Source organism: Argiope bruennichi, chromosome 4 (genome assembly GCF_947563725.1).
Source record: "Argiope bruennichi chromosome 4, qqArgBrue1.1, whole genome shotgun sequence".
Taxonomy (NCBI): Eukaryota; Metazoa; Arthropoda; class Arachnida; order Araneae; family Araneidae; genus Argiope; species Argiope bruennichi.
Window position 1 is genome coordinate 106,347,636 of NC_079154.1, and position 20,600 is coordinate 106,368,235.

The following is a 20,600-nucleotide window of genomic DNA, read 5'->3' on the forward strand; positions in this document are numbered from 1 at the left end:
TTTTCATAATGAAAAATAATTAATTAAAAACAAAAGTATTTTATAACTTCATATTTCTTCAAAATAAGCGAAACTGAATGACTATTAAAGCTAAATTATATTTTGAATTTAAAACATAGAAGCGAAATATTATGTACGCTTATGCAATTTAAACTATATAAATTTAAAATGGATTTTACGTGTTAAGAAATTTAAATTTTTTGTTAACATTAATTTTTTTTTTTTAAATTAATGGTTACAAAAATAAATGTGAGAATTTTGTTTCCTTGACTTTCACATATAGTAATAACTGTTGAAGAGTTATTAATTAAGTGTGAGGATTTTGGAACCTGTGAAGAAATTGAAGAGATAAAAGAACACATGTGGAGTCACATCTGTGATCTATTTACTCTAACTTTTAACATGATGAAGGAAAATGAGTAAAAAAAAATTGTTGTGCCACTGGCTGCAGTTACTACGAGCCTAGAGCTATCATGGTGATCCAACATGATGCTGAAAAGTTTCTTCTGATCTGAAAGCGCCATCTAGAGGACGGGCCACGATATATTTTCAAATTTAATAATAAACATCCGAATAAATTAAAATTCGAACATCATTCCTTATTTTTTTTAGTTACTTATTATGCAACGAGGCACTCTTTCACCAAAAAAAATTCTGTTTTGATATTTTGATGAAAATTCGCGTGTACATATTGTTTTGGTAAAATGAAATTCGATATGTCCTCTTCATATTGAAATTGTAATCTCACTTAAATCTTGAATAATAACTGTTGATAAGAAGTCTATTCTTTCATTTTTATATGAAGACGATAATGCTGCGACGCAATGTGTCAAATGGATGAAATTTGGGACATAACTTCCCGCAGAATTGCTCATCTGTATTAAATTCTGGGCCAAATTCACTCACAAACTTATTGTCTATCGATTTGTATGCATGTGAATAAGATGACTCAAAAAGCAGGCATTTACTGCGGGCAAAAATTTTGGATTGACTATGATTCCAAAATTTTCGATATACAGTTTCGATCTAAATTTGAAGCTAATCGTTGAAAGGGAATGTCAAACTTGATTTTCTATCCTTATTTACTATTATCATAAGATATTGTGCTATATTTCTACGATATTGTTTGATATTCTGGATACTGAACAACATCATGAAAGTATCGCAACAATATTCGACATTTTATAAGGGAAAATAATGTGATTGTGAAAATAATGCGATTTTATTTTTTCACTTCAATTGACATTTACGGAAATATCTCAAAATGTAAAAAGGTTTCATAATTTTGGATATTTTAATTTTAAAAATATAACAGCATTAAATTTTTTTAATCAAACTAATGCTTTTCTTTTTAAAATTTACGTGACTTAAAAATTATCCTTGCTGATGCAATTTTTAAAAATTTGCTTTTGCAGATTAACATGTAAAAGAAATCGCATAAACTGGACAGTTGCACAAAAATAATATTGATTCAAATAATTTATGCTTTTTTTAAACTGAATGTTGATTTAACTTGTTAATATCGCAGATTCAAATATTTTGATGATTATATTACTTCTCTTTCTTCTTACTAGAATATAAGCAACAGTAAAAAGAAATCCTATATGATAGCAAATTGAATACGTTCGAGCTGAAAGTCTTATCAGGCTTGAAAGGTGGAAATATCAAAATTTGCCGCAAAATCAGTGGCTTAATCATAAGGAACAGTCACGGGTAAATTTTTGACTTGCATGATTTTTATCCGTTTCATAATTACATTAAAATTTTTTTCATAGTTTAAAGAACTTAAATAATTTTCTATTTCTTTCAACACTTTCAAAGGGATTAACAACTGAATAAAAATATTGTACTTGTTGATATTTTTTACCATATTTATATTTTTCATGGTGCATTCTATGACATTTATTAAACTGAATTTCTTTTTATGGGGCTTTATTCCGTTATGGGAATTTATTTAATTCCGAAATAATAATTCCGTTATGGAAATTATTATTTTCGTCTCTTTTATTTCCGTTTATGAGGTTCTAAACACTGAAATTCCGACAGATTTCAATATTCTATTCACTATAGAAAGAATTCAAAAGTAAAAGCTGCTCTCCTACTTAAGAAAAGAATTCGCAGAAAAAAAAATTAAGAATAACTTGCGATTCATTGGCTAGTACTTATTCTTTGTTTTTAAGCATCTTTCATCGTCTGTAAATTTCCACTGCAATAAAAATAAAGGGAAAAAAAATTTTCCCCCTATTTTTCAATTTACATTCTTATTCGTGAACTAAATCCATGGATGCGTTCTGACTTCAATAGGTTTATATAATTTTAAAAATTTTGTTCAATTTGTAGAAATTTCTTTTCAATACACTGAAGCTTTTATCTGCATAGATTTACTCATATTATTTACTTATATAAAAAGTATTCGATGTATAGAGATTTCTTATTTATAAAAATTCAATACATGAGATTTCAAATATTTTAAAAATAAAGCAATTAAATCTGTGTACAGTGTTTAAATCTTATACAGCATTTCTTTAAACAAAAACAAAGTGCATCATTTTTTTTTTAATAATGAGCTTATTAAATTATTATTATTTTTTAATAATGAGCTTAGCTGTTGTGATTTTTCATTTCCTGAAACATCAAGGAAAATATACTCGGTGGTCAAACAAGGAAAAAAGTATTAACTGGTTTAACATCGCTTTTTCCCCCCTTTCTTTTCTTTTTCCCCTCACTTTCTCAAGGATTTTTTTTTATTACATAAGGAAGATATATTAAAAAAGAAGAGAAAAAAATTAAATCAAGAAATTTATTTTTGTAATCTTCCTTTCCACCCTTCTTTTGCAGTATTTTAAGGTTTGTTTCTAATTTTAATAATAAATTGTGTTTATTAAAATTTTGGAGCTAACATAGCAAGGATTTGACATTTGATGAGTTTATAGAGATGCTTCAGCCAGTAGCCACTGCAGAAGTCATCAGATTCAAATCTACCAAAACAGAAAAAGTGAAAGAAAAATCGCAATTTTACTAAAATATCTCGGCTTAATTTAAAAATGGGATATATTTTGATGACAATATTTTCTACTGAGGGACCTATTTTGTTTACGAAGAAGGGAATATAAAGATATTATTTCCCTTTAAAAAATTTAAAGAGATATTTTAAAGTCACCGTCCAAACTCTCGAAACAACTCAGTTTTTATTTTAATATGTAGCACTTATGAACACTGTGACATAATCAAAATTCATTCATAAAAAATCAAAATTTATTATCATCAAAATTCTGTCATCATCCAGTCATTCAGTCAGTTCATCATAAAATTCGTCAAAATGTAAATATTTTAATTCGTACTCCATGGTCTGATAAGTGTACTATTCTTTTTATAAAATGCATTTTTCTCATTTACCTTTCTTTATTTTAATGCATGTTTGCTGTACTTATTTGTAGTATTTAACCTTTTAATCCTGGCTATTGTCAATAAGAGATTTAATAAGTCTGTTTGTATTCCAGGGATCGTTAAGAGATCTGTTTATTTCTAAATTAAAATGATTTACACATGCCAGTAATTGTACAAATATAATCCCTCATTTTATAATCTTATATAATAAAAAGACATACTTTTAATATTTTTTTTTATTTTTTTATATTTTTAATAACTTTTTATATTTTTAAGACAGTTTATTTTAATTTATTATTATTTAAACACATCAATAATTGTACAGATATCAACCCTTATTTTATAATCTTATATACTTTTAAAGACTTTTTTTATATATATTTATGCGTTTGTCTGTGTATAGTTTTATCGGTAGTTAAAAGATTAAATTATGCTTATGCAGTTGCATTATTTAAAAAAAAGAATAGTGTAAAAACAATTATATTTATTGAAATAAAAGAAAGAAAATCTTTTTAAAAAGTTTAATCTTAAAAATTAAGTATTTAAACTCCTTTTTAGATGGAGAGTAATTGTATTTTTTGTAAATAACATAATAAATTCGTAAAAAGGCAATCTGCTTTAAAAATTTAATGAAATCAAAGCGAATCATTAGACATTCAGAGATGAAAAGTGAAAAAGAAAAAGTTGATCTTGGAAAAGATGTGCGAAGATACGTCTATTTTTGTAGAAGTCCAGAATATATGTGCATATTTTAATACAAATTTTATTCGTTTAATTTAGAATTTCGCTATACATTGCAGACTTTTTTTTTAGTCTATTCTTCAGGTTAAAAGAGTATCGTTTTTTTTTCTTTCTTTTTTCTTTCTCATATATGAAATATTCAAAACAAAAGTATAGAAAACACTAAAAAAAAAAAAAAGTCGAACAGATTTTGTTGAATTGTCACATTTCAGACTTTCCTGTGTCTGTAAAACATATTTTTGAATTACGTCTGTGAAGAAGATAATTCAAAAACGCTTTCAGCTAAACAGATGAAATCTATGTGATCTTTATACAAAACTTGTAAATTCCTATCAAATTTTGAACGAAATCCATTTTCATAAAGTCTGACTTGATAACTTCATAACATAAAGAATTAGATGAAAAAAATGTGATATACTAATTTTGAATCTAAAATATAAGAGATATATCAAATTTTGAACCAAATCTGAATATAATCAACTGTTTACTGGTGTGTACTTTCGCATGTATATAAATATAATAACTAGAAAAAAAAAAAAAAAAAGGTACCGCATCAATTTACATAAATGAAATTTGAGACACAATTTTAGCATTTAATGCGTAGATTTTTTTCAGGTTATTTATCGAATTCGTCAAGGTATTGATTGATTATCAACCTGTACATCGTATATAAATTAATGCAATAACTTAAAAACGCAAAAATTTTAAAAATGAAATATGATTTTTTTTGTGCAATTATAGTTCTATGTTACATTTTGATTTCATTTAATTCGAAAAAAGTGTCTAAAGTTCAAACTCTGTTTTTCTTCTCTATTCTAAGAAGCACAAAATGCTCATTTTCAGGAATCTGGAAATAAAAATATAAGCACTCGTAGAGCACACGGACTTTTTTTAATGCCCATTATTTCATGAAGAAAGAAGAAGAAGAAAATCTTTATTAAGTAGCATACGAGAAGACTACTTCCACTATTTTAAACGTTACTTTTTAGATCTAAAGTTTACCAATATAGGGCAATGCATTGTTTATTACATATTTTCCTTCCAAACGCATGTTTTTGATTTATTCTTTAGCTCTAATTAATTTGCATTTTTTATATGCTAGATCATACTCTAGCTTACGCGAATCAAATTTATATCTTGTCGGCGATCTGATTTGTCGCGTAACTTCCGGGTATTACCGTGACGAGTTTGAATGGTTTGTCTGCCTGGACAACGAAACTTCAGGGCATTCCGCAATTCGTCCCGACATATTTGGTCAAGGTTGTAATGGCGTCATGGTAATTCGGTTCTTTCGGAAAAATAAGAAAGAATGACCTGAATGTTATTTTTCCTTGTTTGTGATTTTCCTGCCCATTATCTGATCGTCATTGAATTATGCGTGTTAACAAAATCTGTTCTTTAATATTCTTCCAGAATTAGAATTTATTTCAGTTCAGTGTGCTAAATTCTTCTTAAGTCAAACATAGAGGAGAAATAATTATTTTAAAATGCAAATAGCTTATTCATAGCTCATTTAAGTAAAATAACATTTTCATTTGTTTAAATTATTTAATTAATTTAACAAATGATTAAAAAATAATTAAAAATGAATTCATTTAAAGTTTAACAAATAAGATCATTAATTCTCTAATTCAATATAAATAAAACATAACTTTTGAAAATGAGGAATTAATGAATTTTAAAATTTTCTTCATTTGTTTTATTTTATCTTTACTCATAATAAAGATGAATGCGCGTGTTGGCATTCTACAGGCCAGACCGTTTGACCTTGAGCTAACTGACTTGCCACATACATAATTTGTAGAGTGGGAATGTGCACCTCGAAGTGGTTTTTCTAAAACTTTAATTAGAATTTTCATTAATTAGAAAGTAAGCGATATTTTGGCATCTTCCCACGATAACTTCCAAAAATAGTATAGCACAAAAGTAGTTTTTATATCATCTTAAAATTCAAAAAATTTATCTTTTCAATGATACCAGTGTTTTAGCATACAAATTAAATTTCTATTTTCAAAAACCAATTATATTTTCCAACAATTTATTTCGCATAAAATAAAAATAAAATTTAAACTGCATGAGCACGTTACTCGTGAATGGGGAAAAAATTAGCTTTTATCAAGGTATTGCCATCACATTAACAAAAGTTCAAATTAAAAAAACAAATTAACTATTACTACAAATTAAATCTAGAAGTGTAATTTTCATCACATGTCTGTATGGAATGAAATAAATACGATATACCCTATTTTCTAGGCGCGGTGGGGGGGGGGTGCATTAGACGATATTTTCTAGGCTAGGGATATGATATATCCGATTTTTTTTTTCTGACAAAGAGTATTGCCTCTACTCAACAACTGAAATTAGAATTATTGCTAAATCGTCTCCCCTCACAGAAATATGTATCGTTACATAATTTAGTACTGACTATATAATTCTCTGTAATCTGGACACTTTCTATAGGGTTGGATATCATATGTGTCGGATTAAAAACAGTCTAATGTGCATTATCTGCATTAATAATATTAACGATAAAGAACTGAAAAGCAAAAAAATACATTTATAAGTAATTGGCCAAAATGACAGAATTTTATTAAAAAAAAATAAAGAATTGGCACAATTTTTTTTTTTTTTTTTTTAAGTTTGCAATTAGTTTGTAATAAAGTCGTAAGAAAAACTCTTTAATGGATAGAAGAATTTTTTTGCTAAAGAAATTTCGAAAATTAAAACTCTTTCAAAATCATAAGTCTATTTCTAAGTATGATATGTTTTCTATGTTCAAATTATGCTAAGTATGTTATGTCTCAATTTGCTTGTCGAACCCACAACACCAACTCAATTTTTACAGATGAAGCTCTTGCAATTTACCAGGCTCTGGACTATCTTTCCGTTCTTGAGAAACCTTTACTTCTTCTTACAGATAGTATTTCAGTTCTTACAGCACTTCAAAAAATTTCATATAAATCCCCATCCATCATTCATAAAATTGTGGAAAAATATCAGATTAATCTACATATTATATTTCTATGGATCCCAGGGCATTCGGCAATATTATGAAATGAAAAAGCGGACTTGATCGCAAAATCAGTAACAGAAATCAGCCCATGCATTGAATGGATCGCATCGAAAGACATCACCTCACGTATTAAACAAATCTCAAAAAAGAAAAACATCAGACAGCTATAAACAGAGCAAATATTATGAAATTCTTGGAGAAATTCCAGACATAAAAAATATTGCTAAATGGGCAAGAAATAGAAGAGAAGACATCATTTGCGCTAGAATTTCTACCAAAACACTAATTACACTTGGCTTTCTACATCTTTTAAACCTGTCGAATCAATCAAACAACGAAACATGCCGCTCTTTGAATAATTTGGATCATATCTTACTGCACTTCCGAAAATACTCAAGCATCAGATGTTGCCTCTGGTCGAAGTTGGTCCTCAACTCTCTTTCAACCAGTAATTTTAAACAACTCACGAGCAAAGCATTTGCAGATAAACTGTCTCTCCATATTTTCCTTCAACACTTGAAATTTTTTAATTGGAGTTATTGTTGAACGCTGGGATGACAGACTTTGTAGCTAAAAATCCCTTAATTTCCCTCATTCAAACAAACAAAGATTTGATTTGGATGCAATTCTAGAAAGTGCCACATAAAGTTGTCCATGAGAAAAACATTCTTATCTTCCAATTCGTCAATTTCAGCAGTGTGAAACGTTTGTCCTTGAAATAATTAAAATCGCAATTTTAAATGCCTTTTTTTATATGATTTCAATATAATAAAACCTTCCCCAATAAATGCTCTACAAAATGGTACAAATATCTCCAATATCAGTTCATTTTTTGGGCATAATGAGTTTTGAATCGCTGTTTAAAATCAGACGTAAATAAAGAAATGTATCGCATATGCATACCACAGCTCTTGCTATTTGCGCATGCGCAATTTGAAGTTTTCGCACATGCGCGGATAAGTGTATTACGCATGCGCGAGTCGTAGTAGGAAAATAATTAAAATCGCAATTATAAAACTCCTTTTTTAATTTTGATATTATTTCAATATACTAAAACATTCCCCAATAAATGCCCTACAAAATGGCACAAATATCTCCAACATCAGTTAACTATTTCTCGAGTTTTTCTGGTTTAAACATATATACGCCTTCAGGGGACTTCATTTTATACTATGTATAGATACATCTACGCTATTATAATTAAAATCATTATTTTACAACGCTCGCTCAAACCATGTCAAATATGTTAGTAAAACTTTCAGAATCTAGCAGATTAGAAAGGGCCGCCATACTAGGTCGTGTCATTCGCCTTTTTGACTTTGCATATATTTTCTATAAATATCTTCAACTTCAAGAAATGTTTTCGGATCCATCTGTCACAAAGTCAACCATCTCTCAATATGTATTTATTCAAACTGCTAGTATTTAAACGCGATAATTCAAACACTCCATGATTTAAATAAAATTTGGTATGTGATCTTGTTATTGAAATTGTAAGTCTGAATCAAAATTTTAACTCAGGTTAATTAATGGAAAAAATTATAGTAATTTTTCTACTTTGTTTTATGAGAAACAAAATATATCTTATCGTATTAGTATTTTAAAAATTCTATGAGGGAATATTTACACTGGTTCAAATTATATTTCCTAGTTAACACTAAAAAAGTTAGTAGTATATATTATTAGTATTTTTATTAACTATTTTTGAATGATATAAATATTTTAAGAACAAGAATATCAAATTCTTCTGGCAAAAAGATAGTATTTCATTCATGCTTTCGCAGTCAATAAAATGATGAAAGAATTATTTAAAACGTGGTCATAACTTCGGAAACAAACCACGATTTAAATTTTGATGTCTACTACAAAGACATGTAAATTGATAGATTCTATTAAATATAATTAAAAAATAATGCGTTAGCATATTTTGGGAATTTTAGAGTAATGAAACTTATTTCGTGTTTTTAAATTTATGCTGAATTTCTTTTCCAAACAAGAAAATTTCGTAAAACGTGGAAATGGGGCTATCTTGAATAAATAATTGAATAAAGTTTTTGATAGACTTTTTATAATGCAGAAAACACCACTATCCGTTTAATATCTATTTATTGGTCTGTTTAAATTTAAAATATAGCGAAATGAATTTAGGAGAAATAATAAGAAACAATGATGAATTTTTTTTCTTATTAACTCCACTTTCAATGGCTTAAACATTTTAAATTACAACTAGTTAGTATTTTTGTTTGCATTTAAAGAATTTTACTTCAATCCTTTTTCTCTTTTGGTAACATATTTTCATTTGACCTCATTTCTTTAATATTTGTCTCCCATGGCGACGAATTAGTTCACTCGATTATTGCCTTTTTAAGTTGTTAAATGTTTAATATGGAATACAGTTTTTAAAATTGCACCTTGCTATTTGATATGACAGGAAGACATTAAAAACATGCGACATTTCTGACTATTCAACCTGCATGGTAGAAGTATAACCCATTTAATGATTATCAATAATACTAACTAATACATTTGTGGAAAATTATTACTGTAAACATATGAACACAAACGTGGTGAGTTGTTGTGGCTTCACACATGAACATAGTCTTGATTAGAGATCCCTTCAAGGAAGAAATTGGTTTCATCCACAAATATAATAAAGGGTGGTAAAGCCAGACTCATTTTATATTCTTTTGTGCACCAGTGTGCAAATTCCACACGTTGAGGATTACAATGATTCTTTTGTTACAATGACAGTACCCTTTCACAAAGATGGTAAATTTTATAATATCAAAAGAAATAGAAAGCGAAAGTACTTGAATTGATGAAAATTTTATAGATTTTAGCATTGCTCTGTTATATAAGTAAAAGTTTTGCATGTTTGAACGTAATTTGGAAAATTATTATTTAAAATGAAGCATTAAAAATTATGCATTTAAAATGAAGACGAAATTATTTTACTTAGATATATTTTTCAGATAAAGAAGAGGAAAGTTTTATAACGTTTTGATTAAAATGTCGAATTTTACTTTTAATCGCCAGAAATATCGACTAATTTCGTAAGTTACTAAATTCTCATTACTTCTATAAGTTTCTGTATGTTGCCACTATGATAAAAAATACTCCTATCAACTTCATTGCACAGCTGGTCAATTCCCTGATTTTCTAGAAAATAAATTTTTGACGTAGATTGCGACTTCAATATAACGGGAAATTATAAAAGTTAAATAATTAGTTTCGTAAGCCTAATTAAGGTCTCATTACCTCTACAAGTCTCTCTATATTGACACCATTATGTGAATATTCCTTTCAAGTTTCTTTGCATATCTAATTGGTTCTCTGATCCAGACAATGGATTTCTGGCATATATATACAAGGATTTCAGTGTAGAAGAAAATTATTAAAGTTATATATCACTTAGTTTCGTAAATCTAATTAAAGCCTTATTATTTCTCCATATTAGCACTTCAATAATTCTTTTTTTTTTTCCTTAACTCAGGCCACATTTCTGATTGATTATTTTGTTTTTTGGAAGAAGAATTTCTGGCATAAAAATAAAATAATTTCGGTATAATAAAATGTTATTGAAGGCAAATGAAGAACAGTTAAGAAGGAGTCATGTTAAGACTAACTTTAAGCGTACATTAGACAATAGATTTCAAAATATAAGCAAAGATTTCATAATGGTTGTTTTTCGAGCAAAATATCACTCGAGACTTTACAGATGTCTGGAAATTAAGTTCAGTTGCACTTGTATTATTATAGTAATATTTATCGAATGTTTTGAAAGAGATATACCTTAAGAGGTTGTTCGGCATCTGAAGTACTGATAGTACTGAGCTAAATATGTTAATGAAGATAACATACAGCTGTGATTTCGATTGTTGTCATTAAACAAGTGCATTTGCACTTGAGATACTATAAAGATAAAATAATGCACTAAATAAAAGATTGAAAAACACGTGCTTCATATCAATACAATTGACTTTGAAAGATTTAAATTGGAAAACTGAATAACTTTTTTTTTGTTCTTGAATAGGGTAAGATTTCAACATAAAGCAATTATAGAAAATTATGCATGATAATAAGAATAATATAGCATTTCGATTAGCATTACGCGCATTTGTTTACAGGGTTAAATTACTGCCTGCCTTTTGCTTTCTTATAATAAATATTACCTTAATTTTAAATCTTACTCCAATGTCTTTTAAGTATTCAGAAAACATTCTCCCTAATGGTCCCTAAAACCATCTTTTTTCACCTTTTCAATCATTTTTATTTTCTTTAGAGGAAATTATTATTTATCCAATATCCGGTCCTTTATATTTTATTAAATTTCCACATTCGACTTCCCTATCTAAAATGAAGAAACAGAAAAGTATTCACTTTTTTCGGATGATTTCATTATTTCTGTTTTCTTACGAATATGATAATTCGGAAATGAAACAATTTCACACATGATTTTATCCTCGAAAGTTAATATCTGATTCAAATTATGATCCAAATCCGTCAGTTTCTAGGTAGTTCATCGTTTATGTAAAAATATAAATCAAATACACAAAAAGCTAGCTGGTTGAATTTTAGTATGCTATTTTCACATCAAAATTATTAATGTGTGCAGAATTTAAGTTCAAATATTTCGACAGATAGACTATATAAATGACTGTCTGAATTTGTGTGGGATAAAACTTATTTAAGTTAAGTGTTATTTGATATGCGAAATTTATTTTGAAACTGAAGACCTGAGTGTAATTTTAGTATAATCTTTTACAGAGAAGAAAGTCCAAAAAAAGATTTTCCACAATGTAACAAATCTAAACACACACACACACACACACACACACACACACACACACACACACACACACACACACACACACACACACACACACACACACACATACATACACACACGCACACACACACACACACACACACACACACACACACACACACACACACACACACACACACACACACACACACACACACACACACACACACACACACACACACACACACAAAACACATCTCGTAAGTATACAAGAAAATCAAAAGAAAGTGCTTCTTCTGATTTGATTCGAATGTGATAGCAAAAAATGTAAATTTGAAAATGGTATCAGGGATACAAATTTTCCACAAAACATGTGAAACAAATATTTGAAAGAAAAATGAAGCCTTTTTACAGTTTACTGTGACCAAACATTGTCAGAAATAATAACATAAAACGAAAGGAATTAATTTTTTCAACAAAAATAAATGCATTTCTTTTAGAGTAATCTTTTCCAACCATAATACACTTCTATAAATGTTTTTTTCATCATAATTTTTTTTTGTGAAACCCCTTCATAATTCATAGTGTATTTTCTTTTATCTATTTAATGGAATCAAAAAGATGGCCACGAAAAGAAAATTTCGACCATAGGGATTGGAAAAAGTAACATGGTGCCATATCAGGTGAATACTCAGCTGGTGAAGCGATATTTTATAATTCTTTGTCAAAAATTCAAGAATCATAATGGCACTGTGAAAAGATACTTTATAGTGTTGGAAAGTTCATAAGTTATTCCAACATAGCTTTTATTATCATCGACGTCTTGCTTACAGCATCTTGTTCACTTATGCCTTTAATTATTAAATCATGGTCAAAAAGGCTAATTCTCTGATCTCATCGATATATTATTGATTAGTAGATATGTCGATTAGACAAAATAGATGATATTTCATAGGTTGAATTATAAACCTTTTATTCCACTCAAGCATTGGTGCTTTTGAAAAGCAACTGTTTTTAAATACTTTTCGAAACATTTAAAAAATTTTACCTCAAGAATTGCTTAATGCAAATAAACTTTAATGTTTTTTTTTTAAATTTTAATTTCATTTGCCATTTTGGAAAATCGTCAAAATTAAAATTTGCATCTATTTAAAAACAAATTTATTTTCAGACGATAAAATGAAATAAATTCCTGACTATCACCAAATGTTTATACAAATCGCAGAATTTTTAATAAGAATTCGCAAACGATATTTACGACAATTGTATTTGAGTAGAAGTATTTCACATATTAACGATCACAGTAGTATATTTATAAACGATATGCAGACATATTTAGCGGATCTTTGGAATATCAGAATAGAAATTAGAAGTTTAACACATAATAGGAGAAAAACTGTGTAGCCAGTTGTGCTGAAAATGGTATTTTTTTACAAAAGCTTCCATGTATGCTCACTCATTGCTGATTATTTTCTGAAGTGAGTACTTTATTTTTTACTTCTCTTTTCCTTCCACATTTGCTGAAAATTATTTAACCATACTTTAAATGCACGAGAAGAAAAAAGATCTTAAAGTGTGTTATAAAAAATGATCCTAAAGCATACTCATAATTATTATTTTACAATATAGTTATAATATTTTAGTTTTCACCGAAAGTATTTTCTTCAAATCTATGATTCCATCAGTACAAATGTTGACTTAAGGCTATTACTAAAATAATAATTCTTTCGTTTTATATGGCATCTTAAATTCTCCTCTACTTAAAGTCGCTTTCATTTTTAGGAAAGCAAAATCAACCGTATTGCTACTGCTTCTTTCAGTTTTTGTTTATTTTTGTTGACAAATGGTATCGGATAGTTCGAATTAATATATAACTATATGACAATTTTTTTCATTTTTATTAATAAATTTAGATTTTTACAGCTTTATAATAACATCCAAGATCGAAAAATATATTTAATAAATCTTATAGGACTTTAATTCCACTTGGTGTTTAGTATATATATCTCTTTTCACTTGCTCTAACATATCTAGCTTTTACCATGAATCAAGAATTCGTGATAAAAGTTAAGATATATTTTCAAAAATAATGTCCCATTAATTATTTGTTTGCAATCATTTCTGAATATTATTGATTCTTTTTTTTAACTAATTGACAAATGTGTATTTTTTTCAAAAACAATTTTACCCATAATTATGAAAAGAATCAGAAAAGAAGCTTAATGATCGAATATTAGTGAATGTGTCGAAATAAGATGCAATTCTAAAGTAATCAATGCTTGAAAAGATTCTCTAGATATGTAATTAAATATCCAGGGTATATGAAAGATCTTTTCTCTGTATAAAGAATAATTCCTCCCGAAGGACAGCTATTATTTAAATTTTATGAGGTGGATTTAGACACCAATCCAATACCGCTGAATCAATAAATCCATATTAATAACATCGTGAGAGAAACCAGCGCCAAATCAAAGTAAACACACCTATGCAAGCTCGTGCGGTGAGATATTTAATGAAACAAAGGTGAAGCTATGGTGTTGCGAAAATCAGATCTTCCCATCAATTGCGACTTCTGTCTAGATGAGAATGGCTTTTCCCATAATTTATTTCACTTATTTGAAATTGTGAAGATAAAATTGAGTCTGCTGATGAGATTTAATTTTTCTTTTCATCATTATTAATTCTAACTATAAATAATATTTGGTGGCATCTTAAAATTAAGTATTTGACATCCAGATTCTTGAAAAATTATAATTGTATAGGGTAATCCATAAACTATTGATTTGAATGATGATAAGTGGAACAATTTGGATACGAAATTAATTGCAGATGTTGGTCTATTACAGCTGTAGTAATTATTTAAAAACTATCTTCATTTAAAAAAAATATTAAAGGATTAAGGAACAAAGAAAATAAATATATATATTTATAATATGTAAAATATATACGAAATGGGATTACAAGAAAAACAGAAAAGACGTCAAATTTCTGTTTATATTCATTGAAAATAAAGAGAAGAAACTGAGCATCAAATTCCAATAGAAAATGCATTTACTTAAATTAAATAAAAGGTTTTACTACCATGAAATCATACCGATATTGAGATTTGTAAGACTATTCGTTTTGAATCGAACTGGTACTTAAGAAAAGAATGATCTTAAAATCAAATTAAAAAATTTTTTAAATCTAAAATTCTTAATCCTAAGACTCAAACAGAATTTTTGAATTCAATACGATATAAAATTCCACAAACATAACAAAGGCACAAAATTTAAAACAAATATCATCAAATTTAAATATCAACACCATTTTTATAGATTATGTCATGTATTACACACTGACAATGTATGTGAAATTAAATAAAATATCGTACGACAGAATGATCTAGAAATTATTTTGAGATCAAAGAAGAAAAACACAAAGCTTGAATGCTTATTTACTTCTGATAACTTTTTAGAACTCTGATATCAGAAATTACGAAACAAAAAATTTTCCTGTTTGTTTTATCAGTTATCTATAGATATGTCATCGCCACTGACTGTATCGGTACAGCCGAAAATAAAACAGGAATCACCATGGGAATTATTTGCTCGAAACTTCAATCCATCATGAATAATTCTCTTTTATCTTTCACGCTCTCTTTATGCTTATTTCTCTGTCCTGTCAATTTCCTTTCAGTTAAGCTTTGTATACGCACTATCCTTTTTTTTCTCCTCCGTTCTTTTTTTTTTTTTTCTTTTTCTTTTTTAACTTTTCGCCATTCAAAGTTCTGTTTTCTCATTCGCAAATCCTCCCATGAAAGTAAATTATAAAAATAAGATTCCGTTTTTCAGTTACATTTAGCTTTAAGATGAAGACAATTTAATTTACATTTTTACTTTCTCGTGTATATACTAACACGATAACTACAAAACGAAGAGAGCTAGATAGATAAGATTCGGAGCACAGATTTAACAGCTGTAATTTGCAGATGAAAAATTAAAACAAAAAAAAGACTAATGTAAATTAGATAGCTCTATTTAAACTTCGAGGCTCTCTCTAAATTAATATAGAAACTGTCAAATCTAACAACATAGATATATATTCTTAATATTTCTTATGAAATTTTTAATATTTTGTTCTGCTCTACTTCGAAAACAATGTCTGATTATTACAAATTCACAAAGCTGATAAGCATTAATGGATTTAAAACACCGTGACGCAGCCATTTGCTGGGCGATATTGTAGTTAAATAATTTGTCACCAGATGGCGATAGAGACACTGAAAAAACTAGAAAACTCTTAAAGGTTCAATAGAGGAATGGTCACTGTGTATTTTCGTTGAAATGATTAAAAAAAATAATAAAAAGCGACAATTCAGTGTACATGTATTTTCCACTAGGGGGGCCTCAATTTGATTCAATTTCTTTTTCTGGGGAAGCGAAACTCATAGAGAGGAAGTTAAAAATTGCAAAATTCTGGAATTAACAGTTTATATTTTATATTGTTTCTTTTCACTTTGTTTGTTAAGTACAGAAAAAGTATTGAAATCATCAAAAAATTGGATCTCATGTTTTAGACGAATCTCTACGTTTTGGACCTACTAAAATACATTTTTGGAAAATATCCGCCTGTGTCACTATGACATTAACTTTAATCAAAACTCAAAAACACTTTGAACTAGATGGATAAAATTTGGTAACTGGTTTTACACCAAATTTGCAGATTTCAATCAAACTAGCCGCCTTTGGCAACTAATTTGCCAGCCTCGAATATTGGGTTTTTAATTATTAATATGCGATGCATTTTTTAAAAATATGTTTCCATGTAATTTGATAGGACTAAAGCACATGAATTCAATTAAAGTAATTTACTGCAAATTAAAAAGTATATATATTACAAAATAAGTACAGGAGCGAAAATTCTACAACTGTTTTAATGATTGGCAAAAGCACTTGTTTGGATGTTTTGATGGAGAGTTTGAATTCCATCATGGCATTTAGAAACATTGTTTCAGATAGTATATCGAATTGAATTAAAGATATTATCAAAGTTAAATGAAAAATTGTACGAAAATGAAATTTATATCATTAAAAAGGTAATTTTTTTAGTCTTTAGATAACATAAAAACATTTTTCTAATATAATTTTTTAAAAAGATTAGAGTATCAAATTTCGTTAAGCAAGTCATACCGATTATGGCTACACTTTAGATTAATTAATATACGGGCGCCAAAACCGACGCATTTTGGAGCGATTGCTCGCCAAATTTAATCATGCCAATTTTTTATTGTAATTTTAAAAGTCATTTGTTAAAACTTTAGTTTTACACTCAGGATTGTAGACTTTTAAAGATTCTTTGGAAGACTTACACAATTTCCATGTGTTTGGCGAGAAATCGTATATTAATCTTAAATCTTACTACGATTATTTGTCTGGCAGAGGTTAATCATTAAACATACTTATAGCTGTACTGAAGCAAACGCTTCACTTAGCAACTTAATGGAGCTGCAAAATATTATTAAACGTGTTCTGGAGATAGTTCGTCATGTCACCAAAGAAGGCATTCAGTAAGAGGAGAGAAAATATAAAAGAAATCAAGAAATAGGTTTAAAAAAAAGTTCATTCTAGTGCAAATATAGACTTAAAGCAATCTGAAATTCGTATGGTATTTTGCTTATATTTGACTACTGTCATTCGACAATTAGTAATAAGCTCGATTTCTGTGCCACGTATGTTAACCTTATATATTTATAGAGAGATCTTGAGCAAAATATATTCACAGTTAGTCTGTCTGTCTGTTCGAATATAAGTTAACACGATAACTACAAAACGAAGGGAATTATATAGATAAAATTCAGCTCACAGATTTAACACCAATACTAGACATATGCATATACCTATCAAATTTTCAGCCAAAGACAAGAAGTTGAACGTCTGTTGATCTGAGCTTGTTGTTTGTCTGTTGGTCGGAAATCATACAGAACTCTTACCACTAACTGCATTAAATTTTGTTTCTGATTAAGCCCCCCCCTTAAGAATGACTAAGTTATCACGACGTTTAGGCATGTCCAATTATTAATTTACCCTCGAATGCATGATTTTTAACTTTTCTACAAAAATACATATATTTTGAATAGCTGCATATAATTTAGGAAATTTATTAAAAAAGTTATTTAAATTATTTTTTTCGTGAAACTAAAAAAAAAATATTAAAATGTGACAAATGGCTACATTATGAATTAAATAATATCCCAATGATGAAAACTGGTTTAAAGTAATTCTGCAATAAAATAAAAAATAACTATTTATTTTTAACAATCTATTCAAGCAATGCTTAGTAATATAACTAAAGGGCTTTGCGTTAATCTCTAAAGAAGAAAATTTCAAAAGAAGTCTGTTTCCAAAAAATAGTGACTTATGGAGTTTCGAAAACTACTAATTTATTTGGCTTGCTTACTAACAGCATATTATTCGCGGAATATATACGAATGCACATCAACAATTTTGAAATGAAAGGAATTTCATTAAAATGTATACTATATGAATATTTTTAAATACAAAAAGAAATTTATTTTTTTAAATCCTTATAATTTTTTACCAAAATAATATGAAAATTCAATTTGTGAGAAGATTTTGAATCGAAATATTTCAAAACATTTTACTTTTACATAAATAAATACAAGATTTCTAATAGCAATGAATTCATTTGAAGATGTTCTCCTGTAATAGCATAATAGAGATGATTAATTATAAATAAAATAGCTAGTTGAGCGCTAAAGTCAGCTATTTTTATAATTTTCTCTAAAGTTTTTGAGTCTCCTTGAATAAAATAAAGAAATTCTTCTAAATCCCAACTCCAAATATTATTCGGATTTTTTTAAAATTTTTAATTTATTTATTTATTGTCATTATGAATTTTTTAGCTTTAAGAATGAATTGAGTTGGAATCTTTGAGAATTTCTCTCACCTTCAAAACTTCCTTTCAAGAGGCTTTTTACAGGGCAACCTAGACCTTGGCTCAGAAGCTCAGCAATCAAAAAGAAAATTTGCCCTGAAAAATTCAAAAGCAAATATTTGCAAAAATGTGGGTAAAATTTGGACGAGATCATATTAATTGATGTTTTTCAAAAATAAGCATAAATTGCAGTGAATGAAAGATGAATGTCCATATCTATATTTTGTGATGTCTTGCTTAGTCATAAAAAAAAATTACTATTTATCTCATATTCATTATTAAAAGGAAAATCTCCTATTTTTCTCAACAATAGAAATTCAGGAATTTTATTGCACATGTATTCCATAATTACTATATCTTCATTGATGATAATACTTAAAATACATTATTTCAACTTCTATATATTATTTAGTTTATCTAGGTGAAATGAACAATGCGCAAATTATGGCTTGTAAACACAATATAATTTGATGCGGGGCGATAAAAGTTTGAGGAGATATCAAAAGATTTTTAATAAAATGTTATAATGTCAAATGGAAATCGGCGCGAATAGACGGCATTTTATGCCAACTTTTATTGCTGGTTTCACCATTTTTCACATTCAGGAGCGTACTTAAGAGTAAGACTTTTTCCTTTCTAAACTATGCATGCATGCTTATGTTTGTGCAGATTTTCTTGTTATTTCTTGATCAATCTATAAAGCATTTATTTAATTTTCTCTATTTTGAAGTTTAATTTATTGAGATGGGCTGAAAGTTTGTCATTGAAGTAACCTCAATGTTTTTTACTTCACGTTTATAATGTTCTTAAATTCTTTTGTCAATTTTTATTGCATTTTGGCTTGCGTCTTATCAATTATTAAATCAAAAGTGAATCTAGTTTAAACCATTCAATGGTACCTTCTGTTATTTCGCCAGTTCTACGCACACATTTAATGTAATTCACAACACAAATCAGATGGCAGAGACTTTAGAACCACTCCATTTTATTCGCGTGCTTTCCACACTCTCTCTTTCTCTCTCCACAGCACTCTCGCGTTACAGAATTATTTTCGCTTCACTTTGGGGGCGCCACCATACAATCATTTCACAACACCGAACATCCACCCCCGGGTTGAATGATACATTCAAAAACTTAAAAGTAAACAATAACAATACAAATGAACACATACCACTTAATACAATAAACAGTATACAACATTGCAAAAACAAGAAATACTCAATTTATCAAATATACACAGTTGAATTCACACAAAAGGTAACAAGTATAATACTCAAAAATAACCAGTGATCATAACATAAAGAGAAATTTTCGCACAAATTACTCATTTGGGATGGGTAAAATACAAATTTTAGTAATAGGACGTTTAAAAACTCCAGTTTTAGTTTTCACTAACACTACTCTGATTTTATTATCTTTACCATAATACACTTCAAGAATTCGACCAAGAAGCCAGTTACACACAGACAAATTTTCTTCTTTCAAAATTACCATATCATTTATTTTTACATTATTTTTCTCAAAAAACCATTTATTTCGATTTTGAAGTGTACTTAGGTAGTTATTTGACCAACGTTTCCAAATCTGTTGTACAATTTTTGTTAGTTTTTGCCATACCTTTAACTTGTTATCAGGCAGTTCAGTTAAACTCGGTTCAACAATTGCTGAAATCGGACGACCAACAAGGAAATGACCAGGAGTCAAAACATCAAAATCGTTAGGGTCACATGATAAAGGGTAGAGGGGACGTGAGTT